Raw genomic sequence first — 12,808 nt, forward strand, 5'->3', positions numbered from 1 at the left:
TCTGATCAATAGTCGATCTATTACGCCGAAAACCGCACTGATGATCCCCAATAATTTCATCTACGTACGGAGTTAATCTTCTCAAAAGAATATTGGACAAAATTTTGTACGACATCAACAAAAGTGATATTCCTCGAAAGTTACCACAGTTGGTTTTGTCCCCCTTTTTAAAAATAGGTACAATTATGGACTCCTTCCATTGTTCTGGTACAATTTCCTTTTCCCAAATAGCAAGTACAAGTTTATAAATTTCGCTATATAATGCACTTCCACCCTCTTGTATTAATTCTGCTGGAATTTGATCGATACCTGGAGACTTGTACTTTTTCAGATTTTCTATCGCAATTTCGACTTCTGAAAGCGTGGGTTCGGGTATAAATGGCTCAGCAGTTTGTATTTCAATTTCGTCCCGATCATTTCTATTTGGCCTATGTACATTTAGTAGTTGCGCAAAATATTTTTCCATCTGTTTAGGATTGATGGAGAGTCTGCAAGCAAGTCATCCAATTTAATAAACCCTATTTCACCCTGAGGTATATTAGGGTTATAGTTGGTATCAAAATACATATTTTATAAACAATAAATAATAATAAAATTATCATACAAAATTGTGGTCAAGGTTACAATTCACATGAATTATGTACAAGAATGCACCTTAATGAAAGAATGGATCGTTTCATAAAGCCTCAAGGCTTGTCTCTCTCTCTCTCTATATATATATATATCTAATGGTTATAGGAAGAAATATATATATATATATATATATATATATATATATAATAGCTATTAAACATGTTATTTTAGAAGCAATAAATAGCTATACTAAGAGATGGCTTAGAAGTTACGAATTAAATACATTATTTAGTAACAACAATTGGGAATAATCAGGTATTACAAGAAATGGCTCAAATTAGAAATCAAATGCCTAATTAAAATAAAAATTAAAGCCAACAGTACAATATTATAGTATGCGAAATTGAAGACTTACAGTTTCATTATAGTTGATTAGAACTAATACGATTTCCCCCCCCCCCAGGAATAATTTAACATTTTACAGTTCCACGAATATTCTATTCAAGAAGGACATGAAATACTTATATGATTTGGAGTTGGTAAGTATATTGGTTAACGGTTTGGTAAATGTATAGTTTAAAGTTTTCAGTAACAACTCAAGCTCGTATCTTTCGCGGCAAAAGACTGGACAATCATATAATACATGTTTGACATCTTGAGATTCCTCCCCACAAATGCAAGTTGCATCGTCTTTAATATGGAATCTATTTAAGTATTCCCCGAATTTTCCATGCCCAGTCAAAAACTGTGTCAGTACGAAATTTGGAGTTATTACTTTACATTTATTACGATCATAGACCGTTGGAAAATACAGCTCTTTTGTAAGAATTTCCTTATCACTATTGACCCATCTTTCGTTCCATTCTTGCATATAATGTTCTTTGGCTACTTTTTTATATATGATAAAAAAAGGGTTCCAAGGGTTATTTTTTTTTTTTTTTTGGAAAATTGTGGATTTTATTTTTATTCACCCTGTATGACAAACATGCATAAAATAAAATGATGTGATGTCCTGGTGTACGGTGACCGATGAGTTCTGCACTTAGTGTCACTGTGTATTTTTAGTTCCAAAATATAACTATTATTTTAACAAACATGCTACAAAAGAATGAAAAAAGGATTTCATTTATGAGTGAAAAGTTTACTGCCCCAGGCATAGCCGAAGTCGATAATTTTCACGATAGAATGAAATGAATTTACTTCCGTGTTTTTTATAGTATGTTATTTTACGACGTTTTATCAACATCTAGGTTATTTAGCGTCTGAATGAGATGAAGGTGATAATGCCGGTGAAATGAGTCCGGGGTCCAACACCGAAAGTTACCCAGCATTTGCTCATATTGGGTTGAGGGGGAAAACCCCGGAAAAAACCTCAACCAGGTAACTTGCTCCGACCGGGAATCGAACCCGGGTCACCTGGTTTCGCGGCTAGACGTGCTAACCGTTACTCCACAGGTGTGGACACTTCCGTGTTGCATACGAAAATGTTATGAAATTGGTATCTATACCAGAATTTATAAAATAATTTTAATTATAGGTTAATTTTAATTTCAATTTTAAATTGCTAGCCTATTCTTGATAATTTGTTGGTTGTGAAAAGTGATAAATAAATTAATGTGTGAAGTTTATTGTTCGTAATTGGTTGTGAAGAAGTGATAAATAAGTGAATGTGTAAAATTTATTGTTAGAAATTTACTGGTTTGAAGAAGTGATAAATAAATAAAATTTATGTTGGCAATGTATTGGTTGTGGAAAAGTGATAAATAAATGAATGTGTGAAATTTATTGTTGACAATGTATTGCTTGTATTTATTTAATTAATTTATTTATTTACCGTCCATTCTTTCATAACTAAATTAGGTAACTTCATGCAATTACACGTTTTTATTAATTTTGAATAGTGCGAAATTAAAATTTCTTGCCGAACATGGTTTTATGTTCCTATGAAGCTAACTTAATTTTGCATAAATGCATATTTCGAGAGTTCTTCTCTTTCAATGCATACATATGTATCTTTATTTTGCATATTTAATACCTTTCGTCGGCCTGGGTAGCGTAGTCTATATAGCGCTGGCTTTCTATGCTCGAGGTTGCAGGTTCGATCCCGGGCCAGGTCGATGGCACTTAAGTGTGCTTAAATGCGATAGGCTCATGTCAGTAGATTTACTGGCATGTAAAGGAACTCCTGCGGGACTAAATTTCAGCACACCGGAGACTGTGATATAACCTCTGCAGTTGCGAGCGTCGTTAAACAAACCATAATTAATTTAATATCTTCCATCGAAATTCCGGCTGATACAGTATTATCAGGCAGTACATCTCACTTGACGATGTGTTGCGTACATCTCGAGTCTGATTAGTGAAGTATGTTACTAGTAGTATTAGTAGTAGTATTTATTTATTTAACCTGGTAGAGATAAGGCCGTCAGGCCTTCTCTGCCCCTCTACCAGAGGGTTACATCTATACTAATAATAAATCTGTAGCAGAAATTTTTCTGGTAATTTTCGATTTTCCAAAAATAATTGGTCCTAACATATATAATTAACCACCCTGAAACCGAAAATCGAATTTTTGAAATTTTTGTTTCTATGTCTGTCTGTATGTTTGTTACCTTTTCACGCGATAATGGCTGAACCGATTTATATGAAAATTGGAATATAAATTAAGTTCGTTGTAACTTAGATTTTAGGCAATATGGCATTCAAAATACTTTATTTAAAAGGGGGCCTGAATTAAATAAATCGAAATATCTCGCTTATTATTTATTTTCGTGAAAAGTGTTACATAACTAAAGTTTCTTTAAAAATGATTTCCGATAAGTTTTATTCTTTACAAAAGTTTGATAGGACTGATATTTAGTGAGATAAATGAGTTTTAAAATTAAAATAACGCCATCTAAGACGGTGCAATGAATGAAGAACAAATGACTTCGTCTATAAGGGGCTTTGGACAACGACAGTCGATACAGGGGCCTTGGACATCAACAATTGAAAGCTATTAAACATAGCCTACAGAGAATGTTTCTGTGTTTGTATGAAGTAATATCAGAAGCTAAATTAACCGATTTGTATAATTAATTATTATTTCACCATTGGAAAGTGTAGTTTCTCTAGATGGACATAATGCTATAATGTTATTACAGTAACGTCTGAGTAAATCGAGGACAGTAGATTAAAATAGCTTTTTATGCACAGAAAATTTGATAGGCTATTTTGTACATTCGTTTTCTGTATTTCTTAAAATAATATTTATGTACACTCATTTGAATGTCAGAGAATTAACGAACAACGAGAGTGTATTGATTTAGTATGCAGTAATAGTACGTTAGCTTAGCAATCCATTATTTTATAGTTCAAATTTTAACTATGCTCAATTGAATCGTGTTAAAATACATAAAATATATATGAAATAAATGCAATGTAAAAAAAATTGGGTAATGAGCGAAGCAGATTATCTTGCGCTGTTGTAAAAGTTGTTCCCTGGATCAAACGTCCTATTTTAATTATGTAATTACTTTATATTTATTTCTAACAGGTGCAGCGGAGCGCACGGGTACGGCTAGTCTATAGTATGAACAATAAAATTACAATTAATATTAAATTTACAATTACAATTACAATAAAAATTAAAGTACGACAAGATTACCTGATTAATGAAAGCTAGACATTTTATCATAGAAGTTAAGAACAAAGAATATTTTTGTATTTACTGAATTACAAATTAAACCTACAATAACAAAAATCTATAGTAATGATATTACCGGATATTGAAATACTTTGTGAGAGATTAAGAGAACTATTTACAAGAAACTATGTCTGAACGAGTCTCAATTACTGGCCAAGTGCCTAGTAAGCTTGCGTTTGAATTCAATTTTATTTCGACAGTCCCTGATGCTAGCAGGTAACGAATTCCAGAGTCTTGGCAGGGCTATTGTGAAAGAGGATGAGTATGAGGAGGTGCGATGTGACGGTATTGTTAGTATTGTTTCATGACGAGAGTGTGTGTTCAGATTATGGTGGGAAGAAAGGTAAGTGAAGCGAGACGACAGGTACGAAGGAATAGAAGAGTTCAAGATTTCGAAGAGAAGGAGAAGTGAATGTAAATTTATTTTCTTATCTAGTTTAAGCCAACCTATTGCTTCCAGGGATGGGGTAATATGATCATATTTACGAACATTGCTTACAAAACGTACACACAAATTATGAGCACGTTGAAGTTTCATTTTGTTGTCGCTGGAAAGGTCAGTCAGTAAAATGTCAGCATAGTCAAAATAGGGAAATACAAGGGTCTGCACAAGGGACTTTTTTAAGCAAGAGGGAAGAAGAACATTTACCCTTTTTAGCACATGGATAATAGAATATACTTTTCTGCAGGTTTCTGTGATTTGCATGTCCCAGTTGAGATTATTATCCATGTGAATGCCAAGATTTTTTTACTGAAGAACTGAAAGGGATATGCACTGTACTTACTTTAACGGGGGAAATGTCGAGGTGCTTTACAGCGTCGGTTTGCCGTTTGTGTCCTAATATGATTGCTTGTGTCTTTCCAGGATTGATATTAAGATGGAATTTCTTTGTCCATGTCACAATCGAGTCAATGTCTTCGTTCAATTTATCTATAGCGTCATTTATTCGGCCTAAGCGACACACGCCCCTGCCTCCACTCAAGCGTAACCATGGCATCATATCCCCACTCTCTGTTTACAGCCTTCACTTTGATATAAAACAAAACATTTATCAGCAGCGGACGTACACGTGTAATGTTACAAGTCTGTAGGATAATATGTTTCGATATTTTTTCCAAAACAGATAATATTTAAAAACTTAATTTTAAGGAGCATGAGAGCAAAAGTATTTCTTTTGTGTAGATGGCAAAAATATGAGACTCTTAATTTGTTGTAAAATTTTAAATGAGGTATAAAAGAACAATGTACGTTGTCATTATTCTTCTTGGAAATCAAGATTTCAGGTATAACTCCCTGTAAAGTTGATTTGAATAATTTCGAGGGAAAAATTGTTCCGGAGCCGGGTATCGAACCCGGGACCTTTGGTTTGACGTACCAACGCTCTACCACTGAGCTGCTCGGGAACTCTAACCGACACCGATCCAATCTTTCCCTCTATATCCACAGACCTCAAAGTGGGCTGACAACCGTCAAGCAACCAACTTCGAGTGTACACTAACTCCGTGTGACTTAAATTGTGGTTTTCTGTTAACGAACAGTGACGTGTATTATGCAAATCAAGATTTCAGGTATAACTCCCTGTAAAGTTGATTTGAATAATTTCGAGGGAAAAATTTTTCCGGAGCCGGGTATCGAACCCGGGACCTTTGGTTTGACGTACCAACGCTCTACCACTGAGCTGCTCGGGAACTCTAACCGACACCGATCCAATCTTTCCCTCTATATCCACAGACCTCAAAGTGGGCTGACAACCGTCAAGCAACCAACTTCGAGTGTACACTAACTCCGTGTGACTTAAATTGTGGTTTTCTGTTAACGAACAGTGACGTGTATTATGCAAATCAAGATTTCAGGTATAACTCCCTGTAAAGTTGATTTGAATAATTTCGAGGGAAAAATTTTTCCGGAGCCGGGTATCGAACCCGGGAACTTTGGTTTGACGTACCAACGCTCTACCACTGAGCTACTCGGGAACTCTAACCGACACCGATCCAATCTTTCCCTCTATATCCACAGACCTCAAAGTGGGCTGACAACCGTCAAGCAACCAACTTCGAGTGTACACTAACTCCGTGTGACTTAAATTGTGGTTTTCTGTTAACGAACAGTGACGTGTATTATGCAAATCAAGATTTCAGGTATAACTCCCTGTAAAGTTGATTTGAATAATTTCGAGGGAAAAATTTTTCCGGAGCCGGGTATCGAACCCGGGACCTTTGGTTTGACGTACCAACGCTCTACCACTGAGCTGCTCGGGAACTCTAACCGACACCGATCCAATCTTTCCCTCTATATCCACAGACCTCAAAGTGGGCTGACAACCGTCAAGCAACCAACTTCGAGTGCACACTAACTCCGTGTGACTTAAATTGTGGTTTTCTGGTAACGAACAGTGACGTGTATTATGCAAATCAAGATTTCAGGTATAACTCCCTGTAAAGTTGATTTGAATAATTTCGAGGGAAAAATTCTTCCGGAGCCGGGTATCGAGCTAGTGTGCACTCGAAGTTGGTTGCTTGACGGTTATCAGCCCACTTTGAGGTCTGTGGATATAGAGGGAAAGATTGGATCGGTGTCGGTTAGAGTTCCCGAGTAGCTCAGTGGTAGAGCGTTGGTACGTCAAACCAAAGGTCCCGGGTTCGATACCCGGCTCCGGAACAATTTTTCCCTCGAAATTATTCATTATTCTTCTTGTTACGAAGACTACCACGCCCTTACCTGTAACTTGAATAATAAACGAACAATAAAAAGTAACGGCTTCTATGTCTTAATCGGGGTAAAATACTTCGACTTTTTTTAAGTATTTAGTGTAACTTGCTATTTCGTGACCAGCCTGGTACGTTTTTCTAATTTCTAATATCTGCTGATGTAAAGTAAACGTTTTTTATGGTAAAATAAGAAACTATATTTTATTTTATTAATGATACAAAAAATAATGAATAGGAGGATAAAAGTTAACACGGAAAAAAGTATGTGTAGTTAATAAGTAGAAGAATATTATATTGTTTTTGGTTTTTGGTTACAGTCCGTCTCTGCACTGTTATTCCGTTCATTGCCTCTCCCTGCGATAGTGGTGTGCGGGTTGCATTTCTATTACGTCACAATTTCGTGGTGTTTGGCAACCACTATCTTACGAGATGTAATATCATTGACATATATTGTGAACAACAATGGTCCGAGTACCGACCCCTGTGGTATACCTGATGTTATGTTAAGCCAGAAAGAGCTTCGATTCCCGGATACAACACATTGTTGTCTTTCCCGTAAGTAGGATTCGAACCAATTCACATCAGTCTCTGACAAATGCATATTTCTAAATTTATGGGTGAGCAGGTCAAAATTTACAGAGTTGAAAGCTTTGCTAAGGTCAAGAATTGTTAGTAGTGAGCGATGTAAGCAATGGAAGGGAAAAGGTACTGGCCACCCTACCCCATTATCTGCTGGCTTAGTTGCTTCATGGCTGATGCTTTATTGTGATCACCAGGGAAAGGGATTTGGAGTATTATAAAGAATGGTGAAACGTAGTATAGATATTCGTAGCTCAGTGACTGTCAAGCGAGCTGCGTCACAGAGCATGGACGAGTACAGTTCACTTCATATAAACTTACACGCAACGTGCTGTAAACGTATTTCAGAATAAACAAATGGAACAGTTTAATGACATATAGTGACCTACATGCATAATCTGCATTTCATTTTGACCTACATGTGTTTTTCTTGGCAACGCACAAGACACCAATAAACAACATTACAAACATACGTAATTAAATATCAATCTCTGCATCCTCGCGTGTCAGTGGAAACATTGATGGCTGATAGACAGTTGTCTTCTGTATGGAACTCGCTCTGAATATGTGTGTTTTTCTGTGAGGAGCGTGTTAAATTAAAACCTTTATTTACAATATTATGAAATATGATAATATGTACACAACGTACACTACAGTATTTAGAATATATATATATATATATATATATATATATATATATATATATATACTACAATATTTGCAACATAGCCTAATAAAGTATCATTAAATATTGAACAAAATGTAGAACCAAACGAAATGGTATTTTCAATTAATGCTAGGTTTTGTTGATGAAACAATAATTATTCCTGCTATGCCTTGTTATAATAAATTGTAAATATAATTTTCAAATTTTCAAAACACAACTTTGCTCTGTTGCAAGGAAGGAAATTTTTGAACATGGAAAAACTCCGCTCTACATCTGCAGAGACAATTGGAGAGTACTTGAAACAAGATACGTCAATTAAATTCACATGTTGAATGACGTCATTGGGACATGTCTTTGTTAGTACCTCTGAAATCCGACTAAGAATACTGTAACCATCATTTGTAATCAAAACTCTGTTCATTTTTTCGCCAACACGTTTTCCTATTTCACCTTCTACTGCACTCAGTTTATTTACAATAGTCCTCATAATATTTATTTGCTCAACTAGTTCTATTCCTGACTTTTCTAACCGAATAATGGCATCCGGTAAATATAAAAAATTTGACTTAATATCCATGACTTCTTTCTCGATTGTTCTATCCTTTAGCAGTTCCTGGCGTATTTGAATCGCAGCCGCGTCATCGGGATCGAAAGACTGGACCACTTTCTTCACAGATTGGAGATGACGTGCATAATAATTGCAAGCTTCTAACCATGACCCCATCTCGTAGGAACTGGACATGGGGAAGCGACAATTTAGGGAATTGTTTCCTGAATTTTGATACTTGATCTGGAGGTTTTACAAATATAGTCTTTCAATACTGTATTGTTAGTTGGTTTCACTTTCGCCATTGTACCTGCACTTCACTACTCTGAACTGCAAACCTGCACGTTGAAGTTCTTATGCGACAACTGTCCCGTTCACCTGTTGTTGACGTGCAGAGATCTGCGAGTATGTCATGGAGGGGAGGACTTCGTATAAAGGGTTGTAAACAAATGACTGTGTAGATGCCAATACTAGCTTTTACTACTCCAAATTCCGTTCCCTAGTGATCACCAAAGCTCGGAACTTGGGGACTTGTGTGTCGTGTGCTTGAGTAAGGTTACAGGTACAGCGTACACAAAGCTCAAGCTGCAAGTGCTCAGGGACAGTCGTGTGTACTAAGAAAGTGGTCACATCGAATGACAGGAAAAAGGACGAAGAAACTGTGTCATATCGAAACAAATGACATTCAGAGAATTAAAGATAAACTGTCTGTTTGAGGAATTAGAAAATACGTGTTACTCGAATGGGTATTATAGAAGTTTCAAAATACATTTCTTAAATTTTAGGTACTGAATTTCGTGGAGGAATTCTGAGGAGATACATTATTTTCTTCGAATGGAGAGTTTATATTTTGTAAGTTGTGGGACACATAAACTAGAGACTGGAAATGGGCATTCATTGAAATACATTGCAATCCCTTAAATCGGTGGTCGGTTAGCGCGTCTAGCCGCGAAACCAGGTTTCGGGTTCGATTCCCGGTTGGGGCAAGTTACCTGGTTGAGGTTTTTTCCGGGGTTTTCCCTCAACCCAATATGAGCAAATGCTGGGTAACTTTCGGTGCTGGACCCCGGACTCATTTCACCGGCATTATCATCTTCATCTCATTCAGACGTTAAATAACCTAAGCTGTTAATAAAGCGTCGTAAAATAACCTACTAAAAAAATTAAATCGGTGGAAAATTCGTCCATAGCCATGGATCAAGTCGTAGTGGCACCTTCCCTAGTAGTGACATAGAAATTGAAAACTATTTTCGAGAAAAATTTTGGATATACAAATTTTTCTCAGATACGAGATCAGCTAGTAACTGCTGAAAATCGAACAGGAAACAGTGACAGTGAAAATATTCAGTATTTTATTTCGGCCCATGACTTTATAATAAAATTACAAACCATTTTCCAAATTTGAAATTTTTTGAAATTGAAGCTTTTAAAAAAGAAATTTTTAAAATTATCCATGATATATAATAGTAATAAATGTAATTTTTTTACCTTTTATTTCTATCGACTATATTCATGTTTTTACTGAATATCACTGGCTTCTGTCGGATTGTCAATTTATATAAAATGTGTATTTTTCTCTCTTTTTATCTTTCTTCTTTATTCTTGCTCTTGTGTTGTATTTATTGGTTTGAATTAAGTTACTTACTGTATTTAGTAAACTGTCCTTGTAAATTTTATGTTATATTATTGGCTAAGACCACACCGTACACGAGCCTGGCTCTTACGGTAGTGGCTAGGAACATTTTTATTTTATAAATGTAATTGTACTCACTAGCTAGCTAGTTAAAATAAATAAAATTAAAAAATTTAAGTTTGCTCCCGTCACTTCATGTGACGTGGAAATAAGTTTCTTTCGTTTCAAATCATGTTAACTAACAGAAAAAGAAGTTATGGTTTCGAAAATCTTATAATGTATGTAGTCATACACTGTAATAAAATGTACAGAGCAGAACTGTAAATTTGATATATTTTGCATGTTTATTTATATATATGCTATAAAATTACGTGTTTCAACCTACCATAATATTATCATTATGTTGTTCCAGCCAGGAACCACCTTTATAACAGACCTGACAGTACCTCTGTGCTGGAAGAGGGAGTTTGTTGACATTGAAGTCCGGTCGCTTAGCCACGTTCAAAGACACAAGTCCCCAAGTTCCGAGCTTTGGTGATCACATATGATTTTTCAACCAGTTTTCGGATAGCTGACTAAACATACAGTATGTAAAAACCAAAGCTCGGAAATTGGGTACTTGAGTGTCGTGTGCATGAGTAAGGTTAAGGTACAATGTACACAAAGCTCACGCTGCAAGTGCTTAGGGACAGTCGTGTGTACTAAGAATGTGGTCACATCGAATGACAAGAAGATGGACGAGGAAACTGTGTCATGTCGAATCCAATGACATTGAGAGAATTACAGGGAAACTGTCTGTTTGAGGAATTAGAAAAATACATAATATTCGGATGGGTATTATAGAAGTTTGAAAATACATTTTTTAAGTTTTAGGTATAGAATTTCGTGGAGGAATTCGGAGGAGATACGTTATTTTCTTCGAACAGAAAGTTTATATTTTGTAAGTTGTGCCACACACAAACTAGAGGCATTCATTGAAAGATAGTGCAGTCCCTTGAGTTTGTGGAAAATTCGCGGGTGTTCGTATAAAGGGGGTTAAGTTGTTTTGGCTACACTGGAATAAGTACAGATTTGAACTATCCACAATTACTTTTCTCTTGTGTTAAAGAGGTTAAGTTATTCTTCCATCTATGACACAGTTACAGTGCTCCATATTTTGTGACAAAGGGGTTTTGTTCAGTATCAAACGAGAGAAGTTTACAAACCTTGCAATTTGACTTAACCCCCTTTACACGAGCACCCGCGAATTTGTCAATAGCCATTGGATCAAGTAGTAGTACACACAAATTGAAAACTATTTTCGAGAAAAATTGAGGATACACTTATTTTTCTTAGACACGAGATCAGCTACCAACTGCTCACAATCGAACGGAAAACAGTGACAGTGAAGATATTCAGTATTTTAAGTTTGCCCCCAGTGGAAATAAATTTTTCTCGTTTGAAATTAGGTTTAACTAACAGGCGAAGAAGTTATGGGTTCGAAAATCTTGGAATATATGTAGTCATACACTGTAATAAAATGTACGGAGGAGAACAGTAAAGTTTCTCATGTCTATTTTTATTATATATTATAAAACAAAAATTGGACTTAAATAAAAAAACTAAAGATTATATACAATGGAAAAAAAAAAGTAAAAGCCGAATTTCTCCATACATTTCAACCAACTCACAACGTATTTTCAACACAACTCCATCATCAACTCTTAAACTATAGAATTACGTGTTTCAACCTATCGTAATAAAGGGTGCGTCAGAAAGAACGGATGGATTTCAAACTATCGATACGCAACGAGGAGAGAGATATAGTGAGGGGGATCACGACTGTTGGGTCAGCCAGAGAATGCAGTTTGAGTTGAGAACATGGTGTTGGTCTGGTGTACAAAGTGCTTTCATCGTAGAGACATTTTTGAAAAATGAAGAGTCTGTGATCGCCACTCAGGACTCATTTCGACATCGGATGTCACGCTAGGATTCCAACTCGGAATACAATTTTGCGGTGGGAGGCTTCATTTCGTATCACAGGTTCAACATTAAAGAAGAAATCACCTGGATGAAATTCTATTGCACTGAGATTGTCCGAGGCTACGGTAAGATCTCGCGCCCTGCGACTTCTTTCTTTGGGACCATTTGAAGGCGTAAGTTTGTAAACATCGATCACATACACTGGACGAACTGAAGACAGCGATTCGTGAAGAAATCGTGGTAATTGCACCAGCTATGACTGTGAAAGTGATGGCGAACATCAGAAAACGCCTCGATGCCTGTATTGAAAGCCAAGGACATCATATGGATAATGTTGTTTTACATAAATAAACTGCATGTATTGGTGAATATGTCGATAACAATAAATTTTTGATTTGATGAATCTTTACAATTTTCTTGCCATGTGAAATCCATCCGTTCTTTCTGACGCAC

General features: G+C 35.9%; 5 non-coding genes across 5 annotated transcripts; 1 reads left to right on the top strand and 4 right to left on the bottom strand.

The window, feature by feature from the left end:
- Positions 1–5,590: 5,590 nt before the first annotated feature.
- TRNAD-GUC (transfer RNA aspartic acid (anticodon GUC)) lies at positions 5,591–5,662 on the bottom strand. The gene has a single exon. It is a non-coding gene; the product is annotated as a tRNA-Asp (tRNA).
- Positions 5,663–5,875: 213 nt separating this feature from the next.
- Positions 5,876–5,947, bottom strand: TRNAD-GUC (transfer RNA aspartic acid (anticodon GUC)). Its single transcript has one exon. It is a non-coding gene; the product is annotated as a tRNA-Asp (tRNA).
- A 213-nt stretch (positions 5,948–6,160) lies between these two features.
- On the bottom strand, positions 6,161–6,232 carry TRNAD-GUC (transfer RNA aspartic acid (anticodon GUC)). Its single transcript has one exon. It is a non-coding gene; the product is annotated as a tRNA-Asp (tRNA).
- A 213-nt stretch (positions 6,233–6,445) lies between these two features.
- Positions 6,446–6,517, bottom strand: TRNAD-GUC (transfer RNA aspartic acid (anticodon GUC)). Its single transcript has one exon. It is a non-coding gene; the product is annotated as a tRNA-Asp (tRNA).
- A 328-nt stretch (positions 6,518–6,845) lies between these two features.
- TRNAD-GUC (transfer RNA aspartic acid (anticodon GUC)) lies at positions 6,846–6,917 on the top strand. Its single transcript has one exon. It is a non-coding gene; the product is annotated as a tRNA-Asp (tRNA).
- The last annotated feature ends 5,891 nt before the right edge of the window (positions 6,918–12,808 follow it).

The sequence above is a fragment of the Periplaneta americana genome, chromosome 4, assembly GCF_040183065.1.
Source record: "Periplaneta americana isolate PAMFEO1 chromosome 4, P.americana_PAMFEO1_priV1, whole genome shotgun sequence".
Classification (NCBI taxonomy): domain Eukaryota; kingdom Metazoa; phylum Arthropoda; class Insecta; order Blattodea; family Blattidae; genus Periplaneta; species Periplaneta americana.